Source organism: Saccostrea cucullata, unplaced genomic scaffold, assembly GCF_032062105.1.
Source record: "Saccostrea cucullata isolate Sc308-1 unplaced genomic scaffold, CSIRO_AGI_Scuc_v1 ctg2575, whole genome shotgun sequence".
NCBI classification, from domain to species: domain Eukaryota; kingdom Metazoa; phylum Mollusca; class Bivalvia; order Ostreida; family Ostreidae; genus Saccostrea; species Saccostrea cuccullata.
The window spans coordinates 1-17,007 of record NW_026935538.1 but is presented as its reverse complement, the minus strand read 5'-3'; the positions used below and the strand labels follow the sequence as shown (position 1 = coordinate 17,007).

The following is a 17,007-nucleotide window of genomic DNA, read 5'->3' as shown; positions in this document are numbered from 1 at the left end:
GTATGTATACATGTTAGGCATTCCAGGGATATCAAATGATGATGTGTGGTTCAGTTTTAAAAAGATGTTTAAATTTTTAAGTTCTTTTGGTGGTATTTAAAAGAATATGCTGATGATCAATATTTTTTAAATTTTTGTATGATCTTTAGATGAAAATACATCGTGAATGCCTTGAACATAAATTACCATTACAGGGACGGGCTTTTTAACGCCGCATGACCTAAAATTCAATGAACTATCATTGAAAAATGGAAATATCTACACGTAAATTCCTGTCTTCTATTTTCGATATTCAGTGAAGCAAATATATATTTTAGAATATCATTCCTTGTATGAAAAGAGTGTTTTGTAGAGGAACTTCATCACCATCAATATTTCCGATTCACTTTGAGATGCCATCTTCGAAGACCAAATATATGGTACGATTTTCTAAAATATATTATTTTACTTTTATCTAAAGTGTCGGTATTTTTCATCGTGAAAATGATATTAATTTTGATGTTGAAGTGATTTTTGAAGAACAAAAAACTATAACATAGAGATAAAGGAACGAATAATAAAAAAAACTTCAGTTGTGTGGTTCACATTTGTTATTGGTTTAAGACTTCGTTGTGAATTGAATATGCATGTATGTAAACATAGCTAGATAAAAAATAAATATTTTCAGATATTAATTAGTCAATCATGAACATTCAACTTTTTACTCTGTTTATCGTCGTGGGCGTTTCTCGATGTCAAAGAATCGCCATGCTTCAGGGAGATGTACATCTTGGAGGGTTGTTCCAAATATTTAGTGATGGGGACTGTAAGAATGATATACTAACAATGTCTGTTCGAAACTTTGAGGCTGTGAAATGGACACTTAACAAACTAAATCAGAATCAATATATTCCAGGAATAAAACTTGGTAAGTACATGTCATGAAATATGTGGAGTTATTAAATGATCAAGAATTTTGGTGCTCTCTGATTGGTCTAGACGTCTTTTCCTGAGATGTACCTCAGAGTGAGTTCACCTCATAAGACGTTCTTGGGGGTTTATTCAGATTTTCCCTCTTGACCAAACATAGATTTGCTTAAAGTTTTTTTTTTCGACCAATCAGATTTCGTATTTCAAAGCATGTGTCGGTGTGAATGTAAACATGTCAGACGCCAGAACCAAGGAGATTAAACGCTTTTGAAAGTAAATGGTTAAGTATTGATTGTTTAATAATATTGTTTTCCATTTTTAACTACTGGTTGTTAAGCTGTTGAAGTATAACAACATGTGAAAAGTGTTGTTACACTTTGCATTTTATTATGAGTGTTTATATTTGATGGAGACAAGAACGAAAGTGTCAAAAGTGTTGTAAAATTCCTGATCATTTAATAAAACGGTTATTGACTTTTGAATTCGGTCTACTCGTGACTATACGGACCTGCTCATGTATTGGTTAACCTCGGCTTTGGCCTCGGTCCGGTCAACCAATACCTGACCAGGTCCGTATAGTCACGAATAGATATTATCAAAAGTCAATAATTGTATAATATGGAATAGTTTCGAGCTCAATAGCCCATTAAATATCACAAAATAGGAGCGGAGCAAATACAGACCTCCAAAACATCAAAGGTGGGATCATTGGAGGGATCCATTGCCGACCTGTTTAAAGAGCTAAATGCCTTTGAGTCATCATAATCAAGAGAAAAATAAATCTGATTCAAAAGATTCCAAGCTCTTTGTACCACAGTAGATTATTAATTAACAATCAGGAATGAAATTGAGAATAATGATAATAATAGAATAACACTATTTGTTTTTTTCTTCATAGGGATAGAAGTGTTTCCAACATGCAATGTTCGGGGAAGAGCTGTAGAATACGCAAGTAGACTAATCAACAGAAGGTTTACGGAACAAAAAGATAAAAGTTTGGCTCCTATCATAGGTAAACATTAAGAAACATTCGATTAAACAGGAAATCCTGAGTATATATACACATACACATTTTTTTTAATCTTTGAATCAATTTTTATCAAAAACATACTAGTACCTTAATTGTGCATAGTTATCCTGTAGCGTATCTTCTTTCAAAGTTTTTTTAATACCCCTTAGTTTGAGTGGCTTGTTTTGTCTGTATGAAATTTGACGATTGTTTGTGATTTTTTCACTCATATTTGAGACGCTACCACTATAAAATGCATACCGCGCTGAATGTCATTGAGCAATGAGCGATCTTTTACAAGGCAGTCCTACTGCAACACAAGACCTCGGTTAATACATCCTCATCCGAAGGACAGGTCTCTCCGTCCCGCATAGGGATTCTAACCTGCGACGACTAGGTATACTTCTTTATACGTGCCCCGGAACAAAGGCTCGAATCATTGCGCCACGCGGGCGACACTGTCTTTCTAGTGCATTTTGTCCAGGGTTCATCCTTGACATGAAAACAACTTTACGTATATTTTCTAGCTCAAATTTTAAAATAAAATATATACTTTTAAACGTTGTGCCACTGTAATTCTTTTTATTTTTCAAACTTTACAAAGTTTTTTTTTAAGTTTTCATTTTATATGTTGTTTTCAAGAAATGTGTAGGTATGGAGAATGTCTTATAAATACATGTAGGCATTCACTACATGAATTTTTTTTTTTTTTTTGATATATTTTAAAATCTTTTTTATCGAATATTTTTTTAAAGTTCTTTCCATTTTTGTCCAAAGCCTCAAATGTGACGCACTTCAGAATGAGCCCTTCTTTTGGTGTTTCATATGTCGTCTTCATATGAATGAAAAATTCTCCAAAGGGACGAACAACATACAATGTGCGAACAAACAATATCCCTGGTTACCGGCGAGTGTATTTATTTAATAGTGATAGTTTAAGTTGCTTTTGATGATTGTGCTAAGCTATATGATTATTTCAGTGTATTACTGCTAAAACAATCACATATGAAGTGTTAACAGTTAGGTGTTAACAAATAATTGCACATCAATATGACAAACCCTCTTTGTTTGTATACTTATAAAGGAATAATCGGTCCAGAGTACAGTGGAGAAGCTGTAGACACTTCGTTATATATCAGCTCACTGGAAAAGAATTACAAAGTCCCACAATCACTCTTCTCAGCAACTGCATCAGCTCTAAAAGACGGCAATAAATATCAAAATATACTTAGACTGGTCCCTGATGACTCCAAACAAATATCGGTAAAACTGATTATTTATTGAATTTAAAGTCAAGAAAGAAAACAGATACATGGAATTGCTATGAATATATTTCATATACTAATAAATATTTTTCTACCAATTGAATAAGAGCATTTTAACAATGCAAAACATATTTCAGAGAACAGGTGATTTTGTAAGGAAAGAACTTGACATTTTCTTTAACAAAAGTGTATTAAAGGATATATTGAAATATTTATGAATTAGAAACCACAAATTCTTAAGTTTTAATAAAGATTTCTATTAGTTATACCAATTCGAATGATTCTGAATAAATCTATTATAACATTACATGTAAATGCTATTTTTGCTAAATCGTAAAAACAAATAAATATTACAAGAAATCAAACTTTTTTAACAAATTAAAATGTGAATCAAATTAACTAAAAAGATTTTCATATTTGTAATTATAACGAAATTAATCTCTTTTAAAGAAATTCGAAAAATATAGTGACCTTGTAAACTTGAATAGTGCATTCTCCCGTATTTTCTTGAAAAGTCGCAGAAGTCATCAATTTTCAGTCGAATTTTCTTTCAAATACATGTAATATAACAGGCATCTCCCAGAAAGATTTTAAGAAATATGATTTTTCAAAGAATTTTACTCAACATATCTGAAAATTCAAGTGGTTGGGGGCTGTGGACACTTTTTTTTTTAAGAAAATAACCTTTGAAATGGGACATTTTGAGGCTTTTTCTATTTGAAATAGAGAATTGCTTGAACATTATGACGTCATATTTTCGGAATCGTACTTCTCCATGCCATATTCTTTCCTGATTTATCATATTCATATCCTGTAGATTTCTTATTTTTCGCCAAAACTTATAATCGCGAAAGGGTTTTCCAACGTCAAATCGCAAGAATAATAATTCGTGAATGGACGGTTGATCAAGAGATTTTACATATAGATTTCATCACCCTAAAATAAAAGCGTTAAATTTTATTTCGCAAGTGGTGCTTTTTGCGAAATTACACGACAATCAATTTACTTGTGTATTTATGAATCTACAACACTCAACTAATATTTTAAAAAAAATTGAAAACAAATTTTAGATCACAATAAAGCTAAAACTGTACCTTCTACTTAAAAAATGTTTTGATAGGTTCTATATGTGCTTCCTTAAGATACATTTACAAAATGTATGTTTAAAAACTATCGCTAAAAAATGAAATATTTTTTTCATGGAAATATGTAAATTCCGTCATCTGATTGATCATTAGGATAAACACCTTATTTTTTCTGTGTATTTTTAACAACTTTGTGTTATTGTTTTTTATTTCATCATCCAGATCTGTAAAAACTATTTTTTTATTGTATCGAAATTCTAGGTCATCATATCTCTGTTGCAAAAACTGGAATGGAACTACATTGGTGTCTTTTACGAAAACAATACCTATGGAGTAGGCAACTATGATGAATTTAGGATACAGACTAATTCAAGAAAGATATGCATTGCATACTCTTCAGCAGTATCTATGGAAAATGGTCTTGTAAATTCCCAAGAACTACAAAAAAGTGTCGAGTCCGTGATTTTTCATACTGAGAGTAGAGTAACAGGAGTAGTAGTATTTGCGTCTACCAAAACACCCACAGTGTTTCTCAATGTTGCCAACAAGCTCAGAGATCAGTACAATTTTCGACTTGGAATGATCTTTTCTGAGGGGGCCTCTAATATAGATAAAGTGACTTTAAACCAGTATCGTGTAGCAAAGGGTTCTTTTTTCACTAGTCCTCCGTGGTTGTCCTTTGAGAGTTTTCAGTTACACTGGACAAATGTTATGACAAACAAAACAGTTTTTAATCAGGAAGTATCATCTAATCCGTGGTTAGGGAAGGTTGTCGAGAAGTTCATATCCTGTGATATTCAGAATCCTACCTGCTTGATGCCAACGTTTACTGACATAGACTCTGTCACTGGTGATAATGTGTTTGAGGGTTATGCAATTTTGTCCACTATCATGCAAGCCAAACTTCTCAAAGACCTCCAAAGAGAGGAATGTGGAGAAACAGGGTTTGTGCAGCAATCTTAATAGTACTTTGTGGTTCAATACTTACAAACTTGTAGAAAGAGGCAAAAATACAAATATAAGTCTCAAGGAAGAAATGCCTGATGGTTTACGACAAAACCTAGGAAGAACTGAAGCTAACATATCAGGAAATTTGGATGAATATGAAGTTTACCATTTCCGAAATTGCATTCTGAAAGGTCAAGAAATGTGTTTAGAAAAGGTAACTAGAACGAATGTATCTATAATAAAAAGCACCTCTCTTTCATTTCTTTTTAAATAGGGCATTTGCTCGTGTATTGATGAACAAGCATAGATTCTAAATATTTGTTTGTTTGTATGTTGCTTTATGTCCCTATTGAGAATTTTTCTCTCTTATGGAGACGCCACCACTTGCCGGTCGAGGGACGAACAACATACAATGTGCGAACAAACAATATCCCTGGTTACCTGCGAGTGTATTTATTTAATAGTGATAGTTTAAGTAGCTTTTGATGATTGTGCTAAGCTATATGATTATTTCAGTGTATTACTGCTAAAACAATCACATATGAAGTGTTAACAGTTATTTAATTAGGTGTTAACAAATAATTGCACATCAGTATGACAAACCCTCTTTGTTTGTATACTTATAAAGGAATAATCGGTCCAGAGTACAGTGGAGGAGCTGTAGACACTTCGTTATATATCAGCTCACTGGAAAAGAATTACAAAGTCCCACAATCACTCTTCTCAGCAACTGCATCAGCTCTAAAAGACGGCAATAAATATCAAAATATACTTAGACTGGTCCCTGATGACTCCAAACAAATATCGGTAAAACTGATTATTTATTGAATTTAAAGTCAAGAAAGAAAACAGATACATGGAATTGCTATGAATATATTTCATATACTAATAAATATTTTTCTACCAATTGATTAAGAGCATTTTAACAATGCAAAACATATTTCAGAGAACAGGTGATTTTGTAAGGAAAGAACTTGACATTTTCTTTAACAAAAGTGTATTAAAGGATATATTGAAATATTTATGAATTAGAAACCACAAATTCTTAAGTTTTAATAAAGATTTCTATTAGTTATACCAATTCGAATGATTCTGAATAAATCTATTTTAACATTACATGTAAATGCTATTTTTGCTAAATCGTAAAAACAAATAAATATTACAAGAAATTAAACTTTTTTAACGAATTAAAATGTGAATCAAATTAACTGAAAAGATTTTCATATTTGTAATTATAACGAAATTAATCTCTTTTAAAGAAATTCGAAAAATATAGTGACCTCGTAAACTTCAATAGTGCATTCTCCCGTATTTTCTTGAAAAGTCGCAGAAGTCATCAATTTTCAGTCGAATTTTCTTTCAAATACATGTAATATAACAGGCATCTCCCAGAAAGATTTTAAGAAATATGATTTTTCAAAGAATTTAACTCAACATATCTGAAAATTCAAGTGGTTGGGGGCTGTGGACACTTTTTTTTTAAAGAAAATAACCTTTGAAATGGGACATTTTGAGGCTTTTTTCTATTTGAAAAAGAGAATTGCTTGAACATTATGACGTCATATTTTCGGAATCGTACTTCTCCATGCCATATTCTTTCCTGATTTATCATATTCATATCCTGAAGATTTCTTATTTTTCGCCAAAACTTATAATCGCAAAAGGGTTTTCCAACGTCAAATCGCAAGAATAATAATTCGTGAATGGACGGTTGATCAAGAGATTTTACATAGATTTCATCACCCTAAAATAAAAGCGTTAAATTTTATTTAGCAAGTGGTGCTTTTTGCGAAATTACACGACAATCAATTTACTTGTGTATTTATGAATCTACAAAACTCAACTAATATTTAAAAAAAAATTGAAAACAAATTTTAGATCACAATAAAGCTAAAACTGTACCTTCTACTTAAAAAATGTTTTGATAGGTTCTATATGTGCTTCCTTAAAATACATTTACAAAATGTATGTTTAAAAACTATCGCTAAAAAATGAAATATTTTTTTCATGGAAATATGTAAATTCCGTCATCTGATTGATCATTAGGATAAACACCTTATTTTTTCTGTGTATTTTTAACAACTTTGTGTTATTGTTTTTTATTTCATCATCCAGATCTGTAAAAACTATTTTTTTATTGTATCGAAATTCTAGGTCATCATATCTCTGTTGCAAAAACTGGAATGGAACTACATTGGTGTCTTTTACGAAAACAATACCTATGGAGTAGGCAACTATGATGAATTTAGGATACAGACTAATTCAAGAAAGATATGCATTGCATACTCTTCAGCAGTATCTATGGAAAATGGTCTTGTAAATTCCCAAGAACTACAAAAAAGTGTCGAGTCCGTGATTTTTCATACTGAGAGTAGAGTAACAGAAAGTAGTAGTATTTGCGTCTACCAAAACACCCACAGTGTTTCTCAATGTTGCCAACAAGCTCAGAGATCAGTACAATTTTCGACTTGGAATGATCTTTTCTGAGGGGGCCTCTAATATAGATAAAGTGACTTTAAACCAGTATCGTGTAGCAAAGGGTTCTTTTTTCACTAGTCCTCCGTGGTTGTCCTTTGAGAGTTTTCAGTTACACTGGACAAATGTTATGACAAACAAAACAGTTTTTAATCAGGAAGTATCATCTAATCCGTGGTTAGGGAAGGTTGTCGAGAAGTTCATATCCTGTAATATTCAGAATCCTACTTGCTTGATGCCAACGTTTGCTGACATAGACTCTGTCACTGGTGATAATGTGTTTGAGGGTTATGCAATTTTGTCCACTATCATGCAAGCCAAACTTCTCAAAGACCTCCAAAGAGAGGAATGTGGAGAAACAGAGGGTTTGTGCAGCAATCTTAATAGTACTTTGTGGTTCAATACTTACAAACTTGTAGAAAGAGGCAAAAATACAAATATAAGTCTCAAGGAAGAAATGCCTGATGGTTTACGACAAAACCTAGGAATAACTTTCAATGGAAGAACTGAAGCTAACATATCAGGAAATTTGGATGAATATGAAGTTTACCATTTCCGAAATTGCATTCTGAAAGGTCAAGAAATGTGTTTAGAAAAGGTAACTAGAACGAATGTATCTATAATAAAAAGCACCTCTCTTTCATTTCTTTTTAAATAGGGCATTTGCTCGTGTATTGATGAACAAGCATAGATTCTAAATATTTGTTTGTTTGTATGTTGCTTTAATTTATGTCCCTATTGAGAATTTTTCTCTCTTATGGAGACGCCACCACTTGCCGGTGGAGAGATGCAAATTTTGTCCTTTACTTGGCACTTACGACCGTTGAGCAGTGAGGGATCTTTTTTGTGCCAGCATCTACTGCGACACGGAACTTCGCTTTATACTTCCTCATCCAAAAGACCAGTATCCACGTGCACATTATGGTTAAAAATGTCAAGCGCCTGTGATTCTCACGTCTCACAGAGAGATTCGAATCCGCGACGTAAGGATCAACTCCTTACTGCGCGACTTTATAGCAGACGCTCTAATCACTGCACAGCGCCACTCGGCCGACTGATACTACCTTCGTAATGGTAAACAGGTTCGAAATATAATTTTTGGTATAGCGACGTCTTAACATGAAAATGATTGAAGCCAAAATGAACATATAAATATTCTAAATATTTAATGCCTTTATTCAGACAGGAAGATAAAACAATTTACTTTTTGTTCATAGGTTGGATGGTACAACAATTCAACGTTAGATTTAAAAACAGACCTATTGAGTGATTACACAAAGGATGAGATTGGCTTAATTTGGCCGCGGATATTATAAAGGCTCAGTGTGATAATCAAAAGAAATGTGAATCTTGCCGAAATAGTAACTTGGCAAATGACGTTATTTTTCGAAAAGGTGATTTGTATGTTGCTGCAGTGGTTCCTGTATATAACAAAGACATATACAACCCTATGGAGTGTGGTGATATTCGTACATAGAATGGGTGGGAGGTTGTGGAAGGCATTCGGTTTGCAGTAGATACGGTGAATGAAAAGCTTGGCAGTTTTGCTAATATATTTGGAGGGAAGAATATCGGTTACGTAATTTTTAACAGCTGTAATCAGCCATTGCTGATTCAATCAAAACTCCTCAACTTCTTCAGGGAAGGTCTACATTTATCAGATGGTTCTGTAATTTCTAATATTTCAAATAATACCCTGGGATTTGTTGCTGCATATGGCAGCAGCAGCAGTATAGCGGCAGCTAATGTACTTCAAGAATTTAATTTACCTCAGATCAGTTACGCCTGATTTGATTTGAACATATTTTATTGTAATATAATTACAAAGGGATTGGGCACAAGTACTGAATACTTATAACGCCCTCTCCCTATACATATAAATTACACATTGATATAGTCACAGTTAAACATGCTATATAAAGTATTCAGAATTTGCAAAATTAAACAGATTGATGCATTTTGCATATATGTATAAATATATAAAGTTGAACAGATTCATATATTAATATTAGTACAGTAATTAGCAAGGAAATCTACCAGAATGCTTAATAAATGTTTGAACAAAAGAAAAGAGACGTTCATTCTCTGCAGCACTCAGTGATTCAACCCCCCATAATAAGACATGTGTATCTAGAAAGTGGATTTTATCAAATTGTAAAAATTTATGTAAAAATTCATTTCTGGCTTTCGCATACTTTGAACATACGAAAAAAATAATGATAGATATCCTCAACTTTACCACAAGTGCACAACGGACCTGATATTAAATTGCATCTGTAAAGGTCTTTATTTAATACACAATTATGTCGTAGTCTGGGTTGAAGAACATTAAGTCTTCTGTTACCGTAATCAAAGTAAGAAGGTGGGGCAAAAAAAAAAAAAATATTACTAATTTTAGATTTGAATTTTGACATTGACTGTAAATTTCGAGTTTCAAGTGGAATGGAGTTCCATTCATTAACTACAGTAGGAATAAACGTAGACTTATAAGTTTGTAATCAAATATACAATATCATAATTTTGAGAATTTCTTGTGAATAATAGATGTGTTACAGCGCATATTTGGAAGGATGTCCTTAAGTATTCTGGCACTAAATTATTATGAAGTTTGAACATTGTTTTTAATCTAGCTTCTTGTCTTCTACAACTAAGCGGATCCGCAAAAATGACAAGTATCAAAATCTTTGGAAGCTATGCAGGATAAACTGTGACTATATAAGCTGCATAAAAATAATAAGTTTTTCAAAAACAACAATCATGGATAGAGTATTCATAATCTGGGAAATAAGTTGGACCTGTGTAGGTAATAATTGTGGACAATTGTAACAGGTACGAAAATACTTTGTGTGTCAAATATACAAAATAATAGATTTAACTATGGGCATAGCTGCTTGAATAATAGACAGCGTGAAAACTATATGACACTGTGTTACCTGCCATTCAAAAATTCTGAACAAAAGATAATAGTGAGTATCGAATGGAGAGATAATGATTTCTTTTTTGAGTGTAATTTTTGATTTAATATTTAAGAAGTAAAAATGATAAGAAAACAATTACAACAATATGAAAGTGTATATACATTTATTTCCTGAAACAAGTTGGTAATGAGCTTTGATTGGTTACAAAGTGACAGGTGTGTGTCCGTGCACCAAAATGCATATGGGGTGTAAATAAAAACAGACGTCAAAACTGTATACATTCTCAGTAAACAGTAGTTAATCTAATGAGTAGATTGGAGACACACTTTATTTATTGAGTGTAATTTATGCATTTAATATTTATAGTGGTACTGTTAAGGAAATCAATTATTTTGAACATGTACTAACAGATACACAGTGAATTCACTAATACTTCGGCCTGCGGTCAGGGTGTATGGATTAAAACCCTGTAATAAAATCAATTATTTTGAACCTGGATAACTAATAATACACAGAGAATTCACAAATATATGTACTCAATCTGGTTGTCGGGTGATACAGTTTCTGGGTCAGAGGATGCCCACTGCGGAGGGGCAAGTTCGTGCATATCTTTGATAGATCGGATAATGTATTTATGACCTTTGTCATACAGCTTCGTGAAGATTCTGCCATCAATGGTCCAGAGGGAATGTACTCTTTCAGCTCGTTTAGCACTTGCGAGTTCCTTAACTATACCCTGTCGATATTTAGTCAGGTCTTCAATGATGAAGATTCTGGATTTCTTTTAAAAGATTTCGTTCGGCCGCATATATTTTGTTTTTAACCTTCCAGCTCTTGAAACGGCAGTTGATTTGGATGTTACCATCTTTGTTTGGTTTCCCTATAGGGTGAGATCTGAAGATGTCATCATCTTTATTGAGTTCGATCTTGAGATGTTGTTTACAAATATCGATCACGGTGTCATCTGTATCTGACCCTTCTCCTGGTACAGGACAGTTATGAAATCTCAGAGAATTTCTCCTACCATATTGTTCAAGATCGTCAACCGTGTCTTCTAGGTTCCATATTTGACACTGCAATTCAGAATTGTGTTTCTCATAACCTTTAATTCTTGATGATAGATCTTCAATCTCTTTGTTTTGTTTAGATATTGTTTCGGTTTGTTTTTTAATGATGTCAGTTAAGGAACTGAAGACTTCTTGTACAGCTTGTTCAATAGATGGTTTTATTACCTCAGCAATTACTGGTACTAGCTGAGTCATAAAACTTTGGCTTTTCATGGAGCTTAATATCAGCTCAGGGAGACTAAATGTTTGACCCTTAGTTTGAATGAATGGTGGTTGTCCTTCATTAGAACTGATTTGCTCACCTTGCGAAGAACCCGACAAAATAGATGCACCATTTGTAGTATTTTGAGTGGACTGAGTAGATTGGTCGTCCACCGAAGTGTTAAAGGTTGACCCATTCATTTTTTCGTCCATTTTTTCAAGATCAGTATTTAAATCAGATTGATCACAGAGATCCTTTAGGTCAGGTAAAGACGACGACCTAAATCTTCTTCGAGATGTTTTCCTTAAACTTTCTGTAGGACTGTTACTTGTATGTTTACGTTTTTTACCCACAACTTTAGTTTTCACTGATTTGGATTGATTTGTTGACATGAGTAGTTCTCATATAGTTCTCATATACATCTGACGACACAAAAGATTTATAAAAAACACCGATACCAGGCTAAATAGTAAATTATTTGGCTTAAAGAGGGTTCTAAATCATAGTTTTATATAAATGTGGCCTGGTTATAAATTTACACTCACATAATCACACAGAAATACAACTTCGTTCCCTTTAACTCTCCCGAGTCACGACTACCCTCCTGTCACAAGCGCCATCTTGTTTTCAAATTCCAAATTACGCCTCTACTGCTGCTGTTCTAAGTGACAAATCCACCTATAAATATTTCATGCAAACGTGTACTCCGGACGACAAACAAGCTATGGCGATGGTTAACATAGTGAAATCACTCAATTCTTCGTACATACAGATTATCTACAGTGAAGGAACCTATGGTGAAGGAGGAAGGAATGCTATTGTACGCGCAGCTAAAGACATGAAAATATGCATTGCGAATGAAATCAAAGTGAAAGAAAATCAATACAAAAAGATTCGTTACGATCTTGAAAACACTCCGTATGCTACAGTTGTCCTCCTGTTTTTAAGAAGTCATGTTGTACAGGAAGTTATGGCCGAGCTACACGAAACGATAAATCCTTGGCCATATCTTTTTATAGGTTCTGAGGCGTTTGGAACTCGACAAAGCATAATAGCTGGTAAGCATAAACTAGAAGAAACCATTTCATTGTCACTCCAAATGACACCTGTGACTGGGACATCTATGTTTGAGAAATATCTTCGCGATAGACTTGCTGATAACGATGATATTAACCCTTGGACAAAAGAGTACTTTGAACAAAGAAATGGTTGTTTCCTGTCTGGCAGCTTTAATAAACTCTCTGCTTCTCAGTGTATGGATATTGAGGAAGAATTTAACAACAAAGACTATCAACCAGAACTATGGACCGCCTTTGCTATCAATGCCATGTTTTCTCTTCTGCAAGGAACAAACAAATCTTTTGCTGATCTCTGTGGCAGCCAGTCCTCTACTTTATGTCAAAGGTATCGAGATTCTCCACAACAGGTCTACGACATAATAAAGAATGAAAAACTGGTGATTGATGATAGTGGGATTCCATCCAAAGTTTTTAATGAGAATGGTGATGGTAATATAGGATATGAAATATATCAAGTCCAGAGGAAGGCCTCAGATGCCAGTCAACTGATATTTGTTGAAGTACGTTTTCTATTTCAAGCAGCTATTATAATATGTTATACTTTCATGTAAATTACTTGAATCTGATTCGTCGAGAAACATTTTTCTTTTTTTGCGAAAAACACTATTACCCGCTGAATAAATGAAGCCACGCCCTCCAGCGTAGCAACAGTCAACAGTGCTTGACGACGGGTGATCTTCCAAAAAATAGCGACTGCGCAGAATTTATGCGCGCACGGTTCACTGTTACATGTATTTGTATAAAACATTCAGTATAATATAATAAATATTGCATGTAGTTGAGTGTAACATTGAAAATTTTCACCCCTCGAAAACCATTGTCAACCTCGGCTGCGCCTTGGTTGACAATGATTTTCTTGGGGTGAAAATTTTCAATGTTACACTCAACTACATGCAATATTTATATACTGCTCACATTTGGATGTTTTACCGATTATAGATGATAAATGCTAATTAACAACTAAATTGTATGACAAAAGAGATTACCAGCTTTTCCAACGCCTACCTTCCATATTAATGTACTGGTAGTAATGTCCCGCGATCAAATGCATATGGGATTATGACCTCAAACTTATTTGATTCTCAAGATTATGCTCTTGTTTTAAACAACAACAACCTCGTTTAAAGTTAACATTTCGAACATTCTACGGTCATTAAAACGATCTTATGAGAAATTTAAACCTAAATTTGTGTCGTATTTTGGCTGACTTCTCATATTTGTTGTTAGATGTTGGTTTTTATACTAAGTTTTCCTACGGAATGTTCCAACTATTTGATCAATAAAAAGGACTAATGGCGGGTGTCACTGTGACTGTTCTAAGTGGGGATGCTCATTCCTCCGCGACAACTGATTCCTTCTCTGTTTTTTTACGGGTCTTTGTTGATGTTCTGTTTACAGATTAGTATTTTTTGAAGGTTTTATGAGATCGAGCACTGTTTTTAGCTCACCTGAGCCGAAGGCTCAAGTGAGCATTTCTGATCACATTTTGTCCGTCGTCCGTCCGTCCGTCCGTCTGTCTGTCAGTCCGTCTGTCTGTCCGTCTGTAAATTTTTCACATTTTCGACTTCTTCTCAAGAACCACTGGGCCAATTTTGACCAAATTTGGTACAAGGCATCCTTGGGTGAAGGGAAATTTTTAAAATTGTTAAAATGAAGGGACATATCCCCTCGCAAGCGGAGATAATCAAGAAAAGAGAAAAATAGGGTTGGGTCATTAAAAAATCTTCTTCTCAAGAACCACTGGGCCAGTAAAGCTGAAACTTATGTGGAAGCATCCTGGGGTAGTGTAGATTCTAAATTGTTCAAATCATGACCCCCGGGGGAAGGGCGGGGCCACAATGGGGAATCAAAGTTTTACATAGAAATATATAGGAAAAATCTTTGAAAATCTTCTCAAGAGAACCACTGGGCCAGAAAAGCTGAAACTTATGTGGAAGCATCCTGGTATAGTGTAGATTCTAAATTGTTCACATCATGACCCCCGGGAGAAGGGCGGGGCCACAATGGGGAATCCAAGTTTTACATAGAAATATATAGGAAAAATCTTTGAAAATCTTCTTCTCAAGAACCACTAGGCCAGAAAAGCTGAAACTTATGTGGAAGCATCCTGGTATAGTGTAGATTCTAAATTGTTCAAATCATGACCCCGGGGGAAGGGCGGGGCCACAATGGGGTATCAAAGTTTTACATAGAAATATATAGGAAAAATCTTTGAAAATCTTCTTCTCAAGAACCACTGGGCCAGAAAAAAGTGAAGCTTATGTGGAAGCATTCCGGGGTAGTGTAAATTCTAAATTGTAGGAATCATGACCCCCGGGGGAAGGGGGAGCCATTATAGGGGAATCAAAGTTTTACATAGAAATATATAGGAAAAATCTTTGAAAATCTTCTTCAGGAACCACTGGGCCAAAAAAGCTGAAACATATGTGCCCATGGAAGGAATGGGGTAGTGTAGATTTCAAAATGTCTAAATTATGATCAGTGGGGTAGGGTGGGGATGCATTATGTATAACAAGGGGGAAATCTGGTAAAGAACAGAATGGTCAAAGCTTCTCAGGTGAGCAATGTGGCCCATGGGCCTCTTGTTTATCTTTACCCCTTTTCATTCTACTAAATTAGATAGGCTGATATACCTTAGATGAGGATGGATATTCAGTATATGAAAGGATAATAAAAGATCCATTCAGGACGTTGCCATCAAAGTGCCCGAATCCCTCAGAGTGTCCAAAATGCATGAGACAAATCAACAACCAATCTTTCAGTCCTTCTTCAAAGAGGTATCCTAAATCAACTTCAAATCGACATTATGTTATCATGATGGAAAAAAAGAGTGTTTATCATTGTATTACAAGCTCATTTACGCATCCTTTCTAATGTAAAATATTTATTCCATACTTTGACATTTAAGATATGTATAATTTTCTTCAGCGAAGATAATTCCATTTTGCCAGTGGTTTTTGGTGTCCTCTTTGGGTTAGCTGTGTTAGCATTGGTAATAGTTAGCAGAATATTATGTAAAGCCCGTCGTGATTGCGGAAAATCTTCAGGTAAGGTCTTTAAAATTCAGAGGTAGGGAATCAAAAACGTTTTACTGGTGGAAAATTGGAGAACTATACTTAAACGCATCAAAACATGCATAATAGTACATGTACATAAACATAGAATTTTAAAGCTTTTTTTTTAAACTTTCTTCTTCTTGTTCTTATACCGTTATTTCTTTAAGACGATCGGAAAAATCTTATTGCATTAATATTTGTTTGATATCAATAAATTGAGATTTCTTTACATATTCATATCAGAAGATGACCCATACCTCGATCCAAGATTTTGACTTCTCTTGGGACAGACTCGAAAGATTCCGGATACTGTGCGAGTCCAAACATAGTGGGAAATCCTCAAAGTGCTGAAAATATATCAGATCTTCAGACACAAAGACAACAGTACATGAAAAATGCCACTTACCAAGGCGATTAATAGTTTGTACTTTGGTTCAACATGCTAGACTCAATTTCAGATAACTTTGGAAACAGGCAGCATAAAAAAGAATTTCTTTTTTAGGAGAACATCAGAAAAAATATGACTTGCATTTATCTTAAACAGATATAAAGGCGCGGGAGGAGATTTGGGCAGTGTATAATTTCAGCATAATATTCGACACATTGGTATATTACGTTCAATAAGAATGTTATTTGGATTTTCAATCACAAGTACTACATGTATTAACTTGGAAATTTTCGCCCGGAGGATAATCTAAGTGAATAACATTCAATTTTCCTTTAAAACTGTACACGATTTGTAAAAGGATCGAAAGTTATCTTTGTGCTCCACATTTGTTTTGTCTAGATTGTCCCCCCTCAGTCCCTATAAGTATAACTTTTTAGCTCACCTGAGCCAAAGGCTTCAAGTGAGCTTTTCTGATCACAATTTGTCCGTTGTCTGTCGTTGTCGTCGTTGTCGTTGTTGTCGGCGTTGACGTTGTCGTTGTTGTAAACTTTTCACATTTTCATCTTCTTCTCAAGAACCACTGGGCCAATTTCAACCAAACTTGAC

General features: G+C 34.1%; 1 pseudogene; it reads left to right on the top strand.

Annotated features, from left to right (window-relative positions):
- Positions 1-683: 683 nt before the first annotated feature.
- On the top strand, positions 684-15,734 carry LOC134243178 (uncharacterized; annotated as a pseudogene).
- The last annotated feature ends 1,273 nt before the right edge of the window (positions 15,735-17,007 follow it).